The sequence below is a fragment of the Schistocerca serialis genome, chromosome 3 (genome assembly GCF_023864345.2).
Source record: "Schistocerca serialis cubense isolate TAMUIC-IGC-003099 chromosome 3, iqSchSeri2.2, whole genome shotgun sequence".
Classification (NCBI taxonomy): Eukaryota; Metazoa; Arthropoda; class Insecta; order Orthoptera; family Acrididae; genus Schistocerca; species Schistocerca serialis.
Genome location: NC_064640.1, coordinates 823,060,542 through 823,078,750, shown reverse-complemented (window position 1 = coordinate 823,078,750; position 18,209 = coordinate 823,060,542). Strand labels below are relative to the sequence as shown.

The window sequence follows — 18,209 nt, the reverse complement described above, 5'->3', positions numbered from 1 at the left end:
TTTTCCTGCAAATGCTCTACAAAAACTGTGACTTCATCGAAACAAAGGAGTCCCCATCAGCTCTCTTACGTATGAGGTACCAGGGTGAATAAGGTTCACTGCCATCCTTAGCTTGGCGTTCCCCCATGGGAGGGGAATGATTTAGGGTCAGAATTTCTTGCATTGTACTGAGACGTGGAACTCTTAGAGACTGCTGGTGGCTGATCACCGCCAAGTGATGATGTGGTACACTTCATTGCGCATCATCTGCCCCGATGCCACCCACTCTGACCAGGGGCCCTCCCCACGGGCGCCACCCAGCCACAGCAAAGGCCACCTGGCACGATGGCCATTGCCGGGAGTCCTGATGCCCCAGAGTGACAGGCATATCCTTGGCATATGTTGGGAGTTAACAGCGCAGGCATCAGCAGAGCCATCCCCGTTTTGTCAGGGGGCTACAACCAACAGGGTACATGGTGGCCCCACCACAACGGACTGGCTGCCATGCTGGATATGAGGTGCAAAATAAGTCCATGGTCATCGTTGGTGCAGAAAGCGACACTGCACAGTGCATGGTGGAAAACACATTCAGGAAGGTTCCTTGCCCAAGAGATGGAGGATGAGCTGGACTGCAATGCAACGGCAAGGAAGTGGGCTAAAGATCTCTATAGACAATGGACAGGATAAACCATGTAAGGCGCCCTTCCCCAATTCGCTCACTCTTTGGGAAAATTTTGAAAAATGGAGGTCAAACCCTACAGGGGACCACCCCATAGAGGCCGAAACGTATGAGACTCATTTTTCTCACCTCTTAGGACAGACAGGAATACCTCGGGCCTATTGTAATCCCTGGACCCGCAGGGGGGAGTGTGTGTAGTGATTGGCCGCATATGGTAGGTCGATTAGAGCGCTAACTATCACTAGTAGCTGTTGTAACGTTCATACTGTAAGCAAAGACACATTTTTATCATAGCAGTTCATCAACACATTTCTTTATTCGTTTGAATTTTGTAAATGATAGAATGACGACGGAATAAGAGAGATAATAATTGGAAGTGTAAAACTATGTGAAATGGTGTGATTTACATTTAATATTTTAAAAATTACATTCAAATCCTCTGCTTGTAACTTCTTGTTATGCATATTAGAGTGCACAGGTAAAGGTGGCTGTCAGCAACAAATAAGACAAAGTAGATGAGTGTAGGCTCTCACAGAACACGAACGGGGGAAACTGGAGGACACTTCAGATTTGCATGTTCAAGATGATACATGTAAATAAAGTACAGCTATTAAGAAATGGAAAATGAGACTAAAATCATAAAATATGGATTTATGTGAGGATTAATGGTGTGAGTGGTCACAAAAACAAATCTGTTATACAATAGAGAGACTTTCATTGACAAAGAAACCATGTGATCACAAGGTGTGTAAAGATACTACTAAAGTGCACTGCTATAAATTAACATTATATGCAGCAAGACTATTTTCTAATACTCTTAATATGCTCCTTGTTATTATTATGTATAAAACATTAACTCCAGCAGCTTACTCATGCAGAAATAATATATGAAAAGGAAGATCTGTTACATATATTAAGACATAACACAAGTTCAAAAACATTAAGGCAAGTAGTTTTTGAAGTGATCAGCATACAGAGAAGTGTATCTGTGAATTATATAGATACCCACAAGGAAATTTTAAACTATTTATAAGGAATCTGGATTCCTTACTGTGCTATCTGTCAGGCAGCAGCAAGCAGTTAATGGTCTGTGGTGACTTCAATGCACATTTTCTAAAGGATCCTGATAGGAAAAATAGGGAACTTTATTTGGATCACACAATTTGATTCCAGTAATTAACTTTCCAACACAGATGGATAAAGACTGTAGGACCCTAATTGGTTTTAAAGCTCAAAGCCAGAAAAATACCGTTTACCCAGTAACAAATGCTCTCTCTGAACATGATGCACTGTTTGTTAGGATAAATTACCTAGTGCCTTACAGTATGGATACACTTAAGTGGAAATCAGAATAATTAATGCCTCCACAACAGATGTTTTTAAGAACAGCTTACAAGAGATAACCTGAGATGAAATTTATGCTGAACCAAATGCTAAATTAAATTTTATCTATTCCATGATAAATTCATTTAATTATTTGAAAATACCTTTCCATATATGCTAATTAGAAAGAATATTAAATGGCCATATGAAAACCATGGATCACTACAGCGATTAAAATATCATCTTCAAGGAAAAGGAAAATGTACCTATTAGCAAGAACAAGTATTGATCCAGCTGTAGTTGCACACAACAAAACTACTCAAAATTACTAAGAAAAATTATTAAAAATTCAAGAAACCTTCACATCACGTCAGAAATCAGTAATTCTGACAACAGACTTGGGGCTTTATGGAATGCAGTGAAACGAGAGACAGGACAACGAGGCACAGGATATCACCACTACTGAACTGAATGACAGTGATGTAATGATGAGTCACGGGTAGTAAGTACATTTAATAACTGGTAGAAAGTATAGGGACAAACAGTTAAAGGGGAAAATCACAGCAGTGTGTTGAAACTCTCATAAAATTCAATCATATGAATGTATTACCAACTTCTCCTTCTGAAATTCAGAAAATTATCCATACTCTTGAAAATAAAAGCTCATCTGGTTTAGATAGTGTTTCCAATACAATATTATAAAGTTTTGTTCCAATATAAAAAGCATGGTCTTATCTGAAATATGTGATGTATCACTAACATAACTCATTTTTCCAAAGAGGCTGAAATATTCTGTTGTCAAACCTCTCTTTAAGAAAGGTGATAAAAAGAGATGTCAGTTCAATAACTACTGACCAGCTTCACTGCTGACACCATTTTCCAAAATGTTTGAGAAAGTGATGTATTCTAGAATATTATCTCACCTTAGCAGCACTGATATCCTCAACGAACCACAGTTTGGGTTTCAGAAGAGTTGCTCTACTGAGAATGCCATTTACATATTCCCTTGCCAAATTTTACGAGCACTAAATAATAAAATAGCGCCATCTGGTATTTTCTGCAACTTATCTAAGGCATCTGATTATGTGAATCGCAGCATTCTCTTAGATAAATTGAAGTTTGGTGGGATTGATGGTATAACCAACCAATCAATGCCATAGCTACACAAAAGACTGCAGAATGTTGTACTTAGTAAGTCTAGCAATATATTCCAGGGATTTAATTTTGGAACTCTTAAAACAGCTTAGTTCAGTTGAATTTGCACTTAGAATCATTGTAAACCTTGGGGAGACAAATCAGTAAGGTGACATATTTTGCATACTTTAATTCAATAATGTCATATGGCATAATGTCCTAGGGTAACTCATCTTTCTTTTGTAAGTCTTCGTTGCTCAAAAATGTGGGCCCAGAATACTATGTAATGTTCACTTATGATCATCTTGAAGACATTTGTTTAACTCTAGCAATACCAACACATTTTTCCCGACAGTTGCCCTAAAAAAAATTTTTTAAACAGAAATATTCATTATTTGTTCTTTACTTGCATCAACAACATACTTTTTAAATACATACTAATATGTAAGTAGGGTCCAGAACCTAAAAATATCTTTTACCAAACTCTTAGTAATATCAACGCACTTTCAGTAATGTGGGCTATCAATGAGTGCTACTTTAAGCCCGCCATAAAAATAATTTAAGAAATGGAAATTTCATCAAGATTTTTATTTACAACATACTACTTAAATAGTTACTGATGTGCAAGTATGGACCTAAACCTGAAAATATTTAGTATGACATTCACTGGGAAAGTGACATCTAATCCTAAGATTTAAATTTTTGGGGTAAGTTTAACTGAAAATTTTAAAGCATTTGCAGAATCTGGTAGAAGAATTCATTAAAAATCTATAAACATTTCTTTTTTAATCTTAAAATATAAAGTAACTGACTAGATTACGATATTTTTATAAAGCGGACATTCCACCAGGACATGAGCAAATGTTTGCAAGGGAATGATACTGCCTACGGGTAAATTAAGAGGGATTTGGAAAAAAAGAGAAGCAGCTGTATGAATATCATGAGCTTAGATGGAGAACCAGTACCAAGCAAACGGGGGAAAGCAGAAATGTGGAAGAAATATATAGATGAGCTATACAAGGGAAATTAAGTTGAAGGCAGTATTATAGAAAGGGGAAAAGGAAGTAGATGAAGATGAGATGGGAGCTACGATACTGCAAGGGTAATTTGACCTAGGACCAAAAGATCTATGCTGAAACAAGGCCCCTTAGGTACATTTTTATCAGTAACATCTGCTGATGTCCTTTTGAGAACCAGTCATGACAAAACTACACACCCTGGTGTGCAAAATATATGAGACAACAGGCAAAATACCTTCAAACTTCCAGAAGAATAATTCCAATTCCAAAGGAAGCAGTTGCTGACAGGTGTGACTATTACCAAAATATCAGTATAGTAATTCACGGTTGCAAAATACTGAAATTATTTACAAAAGGGAAAAACTGGTAGAAGCCAACACCAGGAAAGATTAATAGCAATTATAAGGGTTGAAGGGCATGAAAGGGAAGAAGTGATTGAGAAGGGAAAGAGACAGGGCTCTAGCCTATCCTTGGTGTTATTCAACTGGTACAATGAGCAAGCAGTGAAGGAAACCAAAGAAAAACTTAGAAATAGTGTTTACGGGTAATCATGCACAGGGCTCAAATTTATGTCACACACTGTCCGTTTTGCTATCAAGATGTAATTCCACTGTTTATGCCCTGGTTCCTTCTATCTTTAAATTTATATTTATCAACATTTACTTAGCAAATATTTGGTTACATATCCAGTTATTTTCTGAGCTAATGTTTCCCATCATTTCAAAATGGTAAGGATCTGTAACAAGAGTTATGCTATCTTGGTTGATTAAATTGCCTTCCCAGTCTCTCATACATGCTTCTCTTATCTGGGCACAAGCAACCCATCCTCATGAATTTTTTGTACCAGTGCTAAATGGCCTTCCTTGTTGGTGGCTTCTTACCATACTTGGTTTTAAGCATCCATTGAACAGCTGTAGTACACTCGTTTTTGTCGAACTCCAACACACAGAAAACCTGCCACGTTTGCGACTAGCCCTGACTATCGGCAAATTACCAAACTACATGGTATACATGGAAAAAAACCTACAGGGTTTCTCTTCAAGACGACATGTATGATATCTGTACAATGTTTGGTTCTTACGCAATAAATAATTGAAAGTGTTCCCGGACTTTATGTACACCCTGTATTAAAGCTACACAGTTTTTCTCCATTACATTATCTCACATTATAATACATTTCACCATATAAATGCAACCTTGCATGGGTTTGCAATACTTGCATTGACAACTGCTATAGCCAATTTTCTGATCACATCCTAGTAATTAACAGTAAACCTCAATGAAGATTCTTTAAAGAATCTAACACTCATGTATAAAACAATTTCAGACTGTATGATTACTCTACAAACGAGTTAATGTGTTAAATATATTTGACATTAATCATGTAAGTGAGAAAAGTTTAGAAAAGATTTGAAATTACGTGTAAAGTTAGTTGGAAGTTGCTAAGTGCTCTCATTCTCAAATTCTGGGTGAATATAGCCTGGACAACTTGCACGCCCTGAGTTACGCTGCCTCAAGATACGTGCATCATTTCTAACTATAAGACTTTTATTACTGTGCCCGACTTTTAACATAAGATTTATACCTCTTAATGAGTAAATTATGACAGAATTTTAATGTTTTAAATTTGGCCAATAATTAAATGAAATACTGAAAGTCAAATTTTTGTTGCCCTTGGAAGCCATCAGATAGGCAATCTGTAACTGGAATCATGAACCATATGCCAAATAGTGGGTTAGATGTTTAGTAACACAGTTTACACAACAAACGTAAGACTATGAATACATCTCAATACTGTTTCAAATTGCATCATACATGTATTCTATTTCAAGGCAATTTATACTTTTCATCATCACTGAAAACTCATTAATAAACCCAAGACAATTTACTGTTCATAATATTACTGTGTGGAGTGTAGCCATGTATGGAAGTGAAACATGGACAATAAATAGTTCAGACAAGAAGAGAATAGAAGCTTTCGAAATGTGGTGCTACAGAAGAATGCTGAAGATTAGATGGGTAGATCACATATCTAATGAGGAGGTATTGAATAGAATTGGGGAGAAGAGGAGCTTGTGGCACAACTTGACTAGAAGAAGGGATCGATTGGTAGGACATGTTCTGAGACATCGAGGGATCACCAATTTAGTATTGGAGGGCAGTGTGGAGGGTAAAAATCGTAGAGGGAGACCAAGAGATGAATACACTAAACAGATTCAGAAGGATGTAGGCTGCAGTAGGTACTGGGAGATGAAGAAGCTTGCACAGGATAGAGTAGCATGGAGAGCTGCATCAAACCAGTCTCAGGACTGAAGACCACAACAACAACAACAACAACAACAATATTACTGTATTTCATACACCACTGGCAGTCTTCTGTAGTGTTTGGAAAAGAATTAACAGTAAAATATTATATTTTCAAAGGAGACAGGTGCATTTTGCACATATTGTCAAAATGACCATCTACTAGGAGCGGGACAACAATCATCACTACACATAATACAAAGTGTGATAAAAAAAGTAATGGGAATTTTTTTATTTCGTGGGCTTCATACATCTGATCTTCAATTTCTTTCCTTTTTTTCTCTTGTTGATACACATGTTCCTGATATATGTTTGGGATTTTCAGCTGTTTTAAATATTTATTTTATTGTTCACAGTCGAAAAGGTTATACGTGTTTTCAGAGTCCCTGGAAAATGTTTTACTTTCGAAAAAGGTGGATCAAAGAATTTACACTAAATTTTAAACAATGGAAACTCCAGGCAGGAGTATCCAACATAGGAAAAGATAGACTGCTACTTACTGTTAGTTGCAGATAGGCACAATTAAAAGATGCTTACAAATACGCTTTCAGCAACAGCCTTCATTGCAAAAGGAGACACACACTCCATTCATTCACACAAGCAAGCACACCTCATGAACTACTGACCGCCAACTCCGGCAGCTGGGGTCAGACCTAAGATGCTGGAGTTGGTGGTCATGTGTGCGTGAGGTGTGCTTGCTTGTGTGAATGAATGGTGTGTGTTTCTATTTTTCCAATGAAGGCCATTGCTAAAAGGTTATTTGAGTCTTTTAGCTGTGCCTGTCTCCAATTTAGTGTGTTATCTTTACAGTAAGTAGCAATCTATGTTTTCCCCACACTGTTGCACTAAATTTTGCTTGAAAAATTGAATAAAGTGTAGCACAACATTTGAAATACTGACTGTGGCTATTGGCAACTCTACTATGAGTAAGACAAGAATTTATGAGGGGTATGGACATTCCAAAGAGGGTTGAGAAGACAAAGACAGTAACCGTTCTGGATGCTCTAGCACATCATTACTTATAAAGTGGAAGTAGTAAAGAAAATGGCTCTGGAAAACCACCAAATCACCATCAGAGACGTTGCTGATGATGTCAGCGTATCCTTTGGCTCATGCCAAGTTTTTTTTTTTTTTTTTTTTTTTTTTTTTTTTTTTTTTTTTTTTTTTTTTTTTTTTTTTGTGGGTGTTTTGGGAATTAAACGTGAACCAGCAGCAAAGTTTGCTCCAAAATCATGGAATTTTGACCAAAAACGTCGCCACCTAGACTTCACTCAGGAAATGCTGAACAAAGTTGACAACAATCCAGAACTTCTAAATAAGATTAAAATAGGTGACAAAACATGGGTATACGGGTATGACACTAACACCAAGACCCAATCATCCCAATGGAAACTGCCTGAAGAGCCAGGACTGAAAAAAATTCAACAAATTCGATCACATGCCAAGGTTCTTCTCACTGTTTTCTTCAATGACAATTGGATAGTGCATCAAGAGTTCTTGTCTTATGGTTGTACAGTCAATAAGGAACACTACCTGTAAGTTAAGTGCTGTTTGCATGAAGCAGTCCTAAAAAAAACCTGCCAGAACTGTGGCAAAACTACTCGTGGAAATTGCACCACGATAATGCTCCCGTTCACATCTCAATGCTTGATCACGATTTTTTGGCAAAAGCCAAAAACGTTATGTCGCCTCAGCCACCATACTCACCAAACATGGCCAAATGCAACTTCTTCCTATACCTGAGGTCGATGAAAACAATGAGAGAACGTTGTTTTGCCACCCCTGATGAGATAAAAACAGAATCACTGAAGGAGCTGAACATCATAACGAAAAGTGAATTTCAGAAGCACTTCCAAGATTGGAAAAAGTGCTGGCGTAAGTGTATCATATCTGAGGGGGATTACTTTGAAGCGGAAAAGGCTGATGATTATGAATAAACAAAGATTCTTTAGGAAAATAAAAATTTCCATTACTTTTTGATCACAAATCATACATAGGGTAATTATCAACAATATTACAATAACACAGTGTCAAGAAGAGAGACATCTTGTAATAACAGAGACCAATTGAACTCACTGGTGAAATATTTCGGCGAGGAAGTTGGCAAGTATATCTGTGAACTTGTCCCCTCCGAAGTTTGCTTTATACACATGGCCTTTCACTGTGTACATTCCTGCACAGCACAATACAACTGTAACATCCATTGTAGCTCCCCCCAGGCGATAAACGAGGCACATCCTGCAGGAGGTATGTAATCATTACTCATAAATTATTTATAAATACAAATTATATAATTACAAACAATGTTATACTAAACAACGATTACTCAATTTCTGGATAAAAAAACACAAAAAATTAAATCCAGTAATTATTTACAAGAACTGACTAATTTATATATGGGAGTATACAGGTTTGATTCCACATCCTACCATCCAAATTAAGGATTACACAAAATAACAAGAAGAATACATAAATTTTCTCACATGACATCTGTCCTCTAGGTTCTTGAAAGATGCTGTCACCATTAAAACAACATATTTCATTATAACACAGTCCAAGCAGAAACAACTGAATAACACATGCACATATTTCTGTATGTGGTTTCTTTATTTTATCAGATAAAAAGGAAGAAATATAAAAGATTAACATTTTGTCAACCCAGAACATTAGGAACAGAACATTAGCTCATGAGGAGATGTGAAGGAAATGGCACTGGAATCAAATTATTATTGCATTTCTTTGAAGTGAGAAGAGGAAATCACAGAAAACTTAAATTAAAATGGCCAGGTGGAGATTTGAACCTCACTCATCTTGAAAGTGAGTTCAGATTTTGGTTTGTTATATCAACTCAATTTGAAAAAATTTAAGAGAATCATTTGATGATTACATTTCAATTATGTCCCTTTTTGCAGCTCTCTCTCTCTCTCTCTCTCTCTCTCTCTCTCTCTCTCTGTCTCTCTCTCAATAAAAGTCTGAAGCATCCACATACCTCACCACCATAAACACACTGAACAACGGATGCCCATACAGGACATGGGGATTTGCACCTAAATTATATTGGTATTTTTTCACACATCTATGTAGGTTTAAGATCATTATCAAAATCTATAACATCTACCACAGTCTCAGCAAACACACTTTGGTTTACATAGATAACATAACCAAATATCTGCATTTTACAGTTCTGAAAAATTACACCCTGTTACTGAATTTTCCTTAGCATAAAATGCAAAAGAGACTGAGCCTCAGAATGTAGAACAGCTGTACAGCCGGTACTAGACTGTCTGCGATTCTAAACTGTTACTTCCGGAGCCAACTAAACCAAACAACCAGAAATGAATGAAGTCATCACCAGCCAATGGCACTGCCCGTTAACTATGACCTGCTGCCTTTTCAGGGATTGGGATTCTGTTGTATAGGGGTAATTATAAGGAATGTTACTTACAACCAGTGAGGTGCCAGTATTGTAATTTGGCTGGGAATGACTTCCTATGCATGTGAGTGGTGCCAGCTGTGTGCAGCACAAGACGAAGCAATGGCCACAAAGTGCATCAGTGTTCTGAATAACAGTGGGCTATTATCCTTCATAAGGAATAGTGTAGTTTGTTCTTGTAACCATGCCTGTGTGTATTGTGGTTGATGCTTTCATTAGAGTGGTGTGTTAAGAGTTTGCACAATGCCAAAAACAGAAACAATGACAATCCAGAAAATGGATGAACTCTTGGCAAGGCAGTTTGCCGAGCTAAAGGAGATAAATGAAGCTTTGCAAAGAGAAGGAGACTTTTAATAGCGAGAATGAGCATAAACAAGTGGATGTAGTGGAAGCAAAAGCTTTGGTTAGTTCACCTATCCCTTCTCTGGATCCTGTCACAGCTAATCTAGCAACTCCTTTTTCGGATAAGGCAACCGAGGATGTCTCAATGTTCAGTGATGACCTGGAAGCTGCCGCTAGGTTGGGCAGTTGGTCAGACAAGACATTCTTGGATGTGTCTAAATTACAGTTGGTTGTGATGCAAGCAGCATACATCAGTACCATCAAGTGCTGGATAAAGCACAGACATTTAAGCAGCTTAAGAAGGCCCACTAAGCACATTATCGCAAGCAGAATATTGCAAGGCTTTTTTAGAGAACAGCTTAATGGGTTGTCTCAAAAGTGAAGTGAGTTGGTAGAGGCATTCATAGGCAGAATTAGGAAAATCAATGCTAACTTGTACGAGTTTACACAGAAAGTAGAAGCAGACAGAATTACTCCACAAGAAGAGGAGAACAGGAATCAGATGTGTTTTTAAGAGGACTTCCAGCAGACATGTCAAGGAGAGCGACAATGGAAAACCCGAAGGATTTTGCTGCCACCATTATGGCTGCTAAGCAAGTGGAAGAGATCAATATTGTGGCCTGAGGACAAGATAAGGGTTGTGTGTTTCTTTTTCCACACAAAGGTAAAATGCTACAGCTGTGGACATATGGACCATGTTAAAAAGCAATGCAGAAAACTTCAGTGTTACAAATGTGGGTGGGTACTGACCTTCAGATGATGCGTGTTGCAGAGGTACTGGAATGCAATAACAAGATGGACATGTTGCACTATATTGTGCACTGAAGCCTGGTACATGTGAAGGAAATAGATGGGGATTGTATGGTTTTGGAAAGTGTGGATGATTTTAGCTCTGATAAGTTGAGCTTATAGATTGCAAACTTCGAGATCATGGACGAGTATAATCTGGGTAGGTCGTGTGAGGACCTTTGCCACAACCAGACCATCAACACAATTGCATTATGCGAGAAGGTAAAACAATTTGGAGGGAAGAGATAAGTCAACAATGAAAGACTTGTTAATATGATTTGTCAATCTGTTCAATCCCAGTCAATCATTACCTGCAATACTGGTAACTCGCCATACCATACCAACGGTTAACAATGCTCTAGTGTATAAGAAGCCGTACAGGATACCTAGGCACCTATAACCTATACTGGAAGAATTTATTGATCAACTGCTGGCTGAGGGCAATACTGAATCAAGTTACAGTCCATGGGCAGCTATCATTGTAATAGTCCTGAAAAAATCATAGAATGGAACAAAAAAGCATAGATTTTGCTGCATGAGCGGTGATGGACAGACATCCTGTACTAAATATAATGGAGATTAGAGAGAACTTAAGTCAATGTAAATACTTCACAATGTGTATGAGGAGTGGTTATCACTGTTGGAAGTGGTTCTGGAAGGGCGGCCAAAGACCACATTTACTGTCCCTTTGAGTCACTATCAATATTTTAGGCTGCCATTTGGTCTGAAGAATGTGCCAGCTATCTCGGAGGCTATTAGTATCCGATGGAGTGCTCAGAGGATTAAAATCAAGACTGTTTTTTATCTCAACAACATAACTGCATTTTCTAAGGATATGGAAGAGCACATGCAATGGTCAGAGGAATTCTTTAAGAGCCTAAATCCAGCACAGTTAACACTCTGTAATGAGAGGAAGATGTGAATATTGACGCACGCCTAACTTCTGCAGAATGTGTTTTCTTACCACCACAAACTACATAGCAGTTTCAATCATTTTTATGGTTCTGTAATTAATAATGGGAATTCATTGAAGAGTTTACCGAAATTGCTAAGCTATTGAATCATTTGTTGAAAAAAGGTGTGGAATTTCCATAGTCAACTTTTAGACAGCGTTTGAAAAATTGAAGGGAGCATTGACAACAAACCTGGTACTGATATTCCCAAACTATGAGGGACAATTTATTCTGTCATGTTTCACTAGGCATGGCCTCCACCTCAGAAGGTATGGGAAGGGGAAGCTGGAAAAGCTTATAGACGACAGTGTAGTGGGTGTTGGTAGGATCACTCATGGAAAAATTCCTGTAGTAATTGATGTTGAAGCTGCACTTATTTTAGAGTGAAGACAGCTGATATGTATAACTGCTAAAAGGAAGTCCCTCTAACTAAAGGCTTATATTCAGAGGAAGTCATGTTTCCAAGAAGAGAAGGAATTAGCATATTTCATCAAAATATAAAAGGTATTAGAGATAAAGTTAGTGAACTGCTTACAGATGTGATTCTGGAATTATTGGTATATTGGAGTACCACAAAATAATTTGACAATTCAGGGGCTTCCTTTACCAGGATACAGATTAGCTGGCTGTTTTTCAAGGAGTTCTTTGTGGGGTGGGGAAGTTGCTTCTTGTTGTTGTGGTCTTCAGTCCTGAGACTGGTTTGATGCAGCTCTCCATGCTACTCTATCCTGTGCAAGCTTCTTCATCTCCCAGTACCTACTGCAGCCTACATCCTTCTGAATCTGTTTAGTGTATTCATCTCTTGGTCTCCCTCTACGATTTTTACCCTCCACACTGCCCTCCAATACTAAATTGGTGATCCCTTGATGCCTAAGAACATGTCCTACCAACCGATCCCTTCTTCTAGTCAAGTTGTGCCACAAACTTCTCTTCTCCCCAATCCTATTCAACACCTCCTCATTAGTTATGTGATCTACCCATCTAATCGTAAGCATTCTTCTGTAGCACCACATTTCGAAAGCTTCTGTTCTCTTCTTGTCCAAACTATTTATCGTCCATGTTTCACTTCCTTACATGGCTACACTCCACACAAATACTTTCAGAAACGACATCCTGACACTTAAATCTATACTCAATGTTAACAAATTTCTCTTCTTCAGAAATGCTTTCCTTGCCATTGCCAGTCTACATTTCATATCCTCTCTGCTTTGACCATCATCAGTTATTTTGCTCCCCAAATAGCAAAACTCCTTTACTACTTTAAGTGTCTCATTTCCTAATCTAATACCCTCAGCATCACCCGACTTAATTTGACTACATTCCATTATCCTCATTTTGCTTTTGTTGATATTCATCTTATATCCTCCTTTCAAGACACTATCCATTCCGTTCAACTGCTCTTCCAAGTCCTTTGCTGTCTGTGACAGAATTACAATGTCATCGGCGAACCTCAAAGTTTTTATTAATTTCTCCATGGATTTTAATACCTACTCCAAATTTTTCTTTTGTTTCCTTCATTGCTTCCTCAATATACAGATTGAATAACATCGGGGAGAGGCTACAACCCTGTCTCACTCCTTTCCCAACCACTGCTTCCCTTTCATGCCCCTCAACTCTTGTAACTGCCATCTGGTTTCTGTACAAATTGTAAATAACCTTTCGCTCCCTATATTTTACCCCCGCCACCTTTAGAATTTGAAAGAGAGTATTCCAGTCAACATTGTCAAAAGCTTTCTCTAAGTCTACAAATGATAGAAACGTATGTTTGCCTTTCCTTAATCTTTCTTTTAAGATAAGTCGTAGGGTCAGTATTGCCTCACGTGTTCCAATATTTCTACGGAATCCAAACTGATCTTCCCCTAGGTTGGCTTCTACTAGTTTTTTCATTCGTCTGTAAAGAATTCGCATTAGTATTTTGCAACCATGACTTATTAAACTGATAGTTTGGTAATTTTCACATCTGTCAACACCTGCTTTCTTTGGGATTGGAATTATTATATTCTTCTAGAAGTCTGAGGGTATTTCGCCTGTCTCATGCATCTTGCTCACCAGATGGTAGAGTTTTGTCAGGACTGGCTCTCCCAAGGCCGTCAGTAGTTCTAATGGAATGTTGTCTACTCCCAGGGCCTTGTTTCGACTCAGGTCTTTCAGTGCTGTGTGAAACTCTTCACGCAGTATCGTATCTCCCATTTCATCTTCATTTTCATCCTCTTCCATTTCCATAATATTGTCCTCAAGTACATCGCCCTTGTATAGACCCTCCATATACTCCTTCCACCTTTCTGCTTTCCCTTCTTTGCTTATAACTGTGTTTCGATCTGAGATGCTGATATTCATACAAGTGGTTCTCTTTTCTCCGAAGGTCTCTTTAATTTTCCTGTAGGCAGTATCTATCTTACCCCTAGTGAGATAAGCCTCTATATCCTTACATTTGTCCTCTAGCCACCACTGCTTAGCCATTTTGCACTTCCTGTCGATCTCATTTTTGAGACGTTTGTATTCCTTTTTGCCTGCTTCATTTACTGCATTTTTATATTTTCTCCTTTCATCAATTAAATTCAATATTTCTTCTGTTACCCAAGGATTTCTACCAGCCCTCGTCTTTTTACCTACTTGATCCTTTGCTGCCTTCACTACTTCATCCCTCAAAGCTACCCATTCTTCTTCTACTGTATTTCTTTCCCCCATTCCTACCATTTGTTCTCTTACGCTCTCCCTGAAACTCTGTGCAACCTCTGGTTTAGTCAGTTTATCCAGGTCCCATCTCCTTAAATTCTCACCTTTTTGCAGTTTCTTCAGTTTTAATCTACAGTTCATAACCAATAGATTGTGGTCAGGGCCCACATCTGCCCCTGGAAATGTCTTACAATTTAAAACCTGGTTCCTAAATCTCTGTCTTACCATTATATAATCTATCTGAAATCTGTCAGTTTCTCCAGGCTTCTTCCATGTATACAACCTTCTTTTATGATTCTTGAACCAAGTGTTAGCTATGATTAAGTTGTGCTCTGTGCAAAATTCTACCAGGCGGCTTCCTCTTTCATTTCTTAGCACCAATCCATGTTTACCTACTACGTTTCCTTCTCTCCCTTTTCCTACTACCGAATTCCAGTCACCCATGACTATTAAATTTTCGTCTCCCTTCACTATCTGAATAATTTCTTTTATTTCGTCATACATTTCTTAAATTTCTTCGTCATCTGCAGAGCTAGCTGGCATATAAACTTGTACTACTGTAGTAGGCATGTATTTTAAATTAACTAAGGCATTTGATTGTGTAGATCACAAAATACTGCTCCAGAAGTTGGACCATTACGGAATATGGGGAGTAGCTCACAATTGGTTCACCTCTTATTTTAGCAACAGACAGCAAGAGGTTATTATTCACAATGTTGAGAATGGCTGTGATGTGGGGGTCTCAGTGGGGTACAGTCAAGTGGGGGCAGACCCAGGGATCAGTGTTGGTGCCACTCCTGTTCCTTATTTATATAAATGATGTGCCGTCTAGTATTATGGGTAACTCTAAAATATTTCTGTTTGCTGATGACGCTAGCTTGGTAGTAAAGTATGTTGTGTCCAACATTGACCTAAGTTCATGGCTTGTAGAAAATAAATTAACTCCAAATCACAGTAAGACTCAGTTTTTACAGTTTCTAACACACAATTCAACAAAACCTGACATTTTAATTTCACAGAGTGGGCATATTTAGTGAAACTGAACAGTTAAAATTTCTAGGTGCTCAGATAGATAGTAAACTGTCGTGGGAAGCCCACATTTAGGATCTTGTTCAAAGACTTAATGCTGCCATTTTTACTATTGGAACAATATCTGAAGTGAGCGATCATTCGACACAAAAATTAGTCTACTTTGCTTATTTTCATTCGCTTGTATCATATGGTGGTATATTTTGGGGTAAGTTCTTGTTGTATTGTAGAGTGCATTTACTTAAATTTATGGATTGACTTTTTTTGGGTTCATATACATTTTATTTTTATCTATTATTACTTTTATGTTGTAATTTCATGTACTGACATGTTCCATGACCTGGGAGATTTTCTCCTCAGTTTGGTCCTATGGAACTTGACATGTAAATAAAATTAATTTGAATGTTGATTTTTGTGCATCATTATCTGACAGGCCATTACTAAATTTGATCACAATGTGCTTCTCAATTTGAAGACAAGCTATTGAAAACAATACGTGTGATCCTACGACTATTTCCCCACGCTGTAGTTGCAAAGTGTGACATCTTTATCAGATTGGAAGTTTATTAATGTTATTTTTGCTGTAAATTAGTCAAAAATATAATATTGAAATCTTTACCAAATTAATTTGATGTGTATCTTATAAACTGAGATTGACAAAGTCCTAAGTCTGGAAAGTAAAGTCATCTCACCGAACTGAGAGGTGAAGTGAAAACTATACTTAAAAATAACCCATCTTTAATCCAGTTTCTAAAAATATGGATTGTACCTAGTAAGATGTCCTAGGTCTTTGAGGCATGTGGTTTACAATATATCATGTGAGTTTGGTGTGAATTATTACAACAGTGTTATCACATTATTAATGAACAGTGCAAGAAACACTCCAAAATGTATAACTAAGACGTTGTGAGAAACCATTCATTGCAAAGCATGGTGTTACCAACACACACAAATTATTATTTGACAACACTGAAATCCTGGCACACACCTTGTGTTACTGGGATTCATTTATCAAGAAAGCAGTGGAGATCCACAAGTGTCCTAAATTTTTTAATGGAGTTGATGGCGTCACCTGAATCCCAACATGGTGGAAAGATCTAGAAAACAATATAAACCCCATACTAATGTGAGTGGCTGATCTGTATCCTTATCATTGTTGTGGTATTATTGGTAAAGCGAGCATAAGCATGAGCATGAGCAGTACTAAAGAAAGCACGAGAGCTTTAAATCTGACAGATATGTGTTGACTAGAGTTTGTTTACATCTTACAGTTTGTCAAACCAAGGTATTAAGGAGACATTTTGGGAACTTGCTTACCTGTTTTACCTGTTTTGGTGAATTTCAGTAGTTGTTTCTGTTCGAGTGAGTGTATGTTCAGTGAATTCTGGAAGTAGTCAAAGTTACAGGTTTTTAGTTATTCCAAGATAGATACCAGAGACTTTATGCTCATTTCATTAATAATGTATCAAGTTACATCTTCATTTTAATATTTGGTGGCTAAAATCTGCTTCATTTTAAATGATCAAGACTTTTTATTTTAAAAAAAAAAATTACACGGACATGATCAAATCTGGTAGAAGTAATATTACTGAATATATTGCTGTGTTAGTCTAGAACAAAATTAGGTAAGTAGAACCCAACAACATACAGATACTAACTTTATATAAATTAATCCATTGAGTAGGAGGAGTTGTCAAACAGAAATTATTTCAGTTGTTTTTAAAACTTTTATTATGTGCCTGCACCCTTAATTTGTAGGTGATGTTTTCAAATATTTTTACGGCTGAGTAAGTTAAGTTGTGAATAGTGGAGGCAATTTTTGTTCCAAGTGTTAGACTTACAAACAATACTACTATTTTTAAATTGTGCCTGATGCCTCACAACAAACTTCATAAGAGAGGTTGTTAGGATGCCTAAATTTTTAATCAATTGCCTTCATGAAGTTTGAGAATGACCACCATATATCCTTACGGAATATTTCTGTATAATGAATATCTTGGTGGTAAAGGATGTTGTGTGCAAAATTGGCTCCGATTCAAATAGTGCAGGTCATGACCTAAGTTTGTGGCTTGTAGAAAATAAACTAACGCTAAATCACAGTAAGACTAAGTTTTTAGTTTCTAGCACAAAATTCAACAAAACCTGACGTTTTAATTGCAAAGAATGGGCATATGATTAGTGAAACTGTAAAGTTGAAATTTCTAGGTGTTCAGATAGATAGTAAACTGTTGTGGAAAAGTCAAGTTCAGGATCTTGTTCAAAGACTTTGTGCTGCCACTTTTACTATTCGAATGATATCTGAAGTGAGTGATCATTCAACATGAAAATTAGCCTACTTTGCTTATTTTCATTCGCTTATATCATATGGTATTATATTTTGGGGTAACTCATCCCACTCTAAAACGATATTTTTGGCTCAGAAAGAGGCAGTTCAGGCAATAAGTGGTGTAGGTTCATGAACCTCTTGTCGAACCCTGTTCACGAGTCTGGGTATTTTGACATTGGCCTCTCAATATATATATTCCTTAAAGTCATTTCTTGTTAACAAT

At 37.4% G+C, this 18,209-nt stretch overlaps 1 pseudogene; it reads right to left on the bottom strand.

Moving 5' to 3' along the window:
- Nucleotides 1-18,209, bottom strand: part of LOC126471246 (heat shock 70 kDa protein 14-like) — a 235,253-nt pseudogene that overhangs the window by 39,620 nt on the left and 177,424 nt on the right.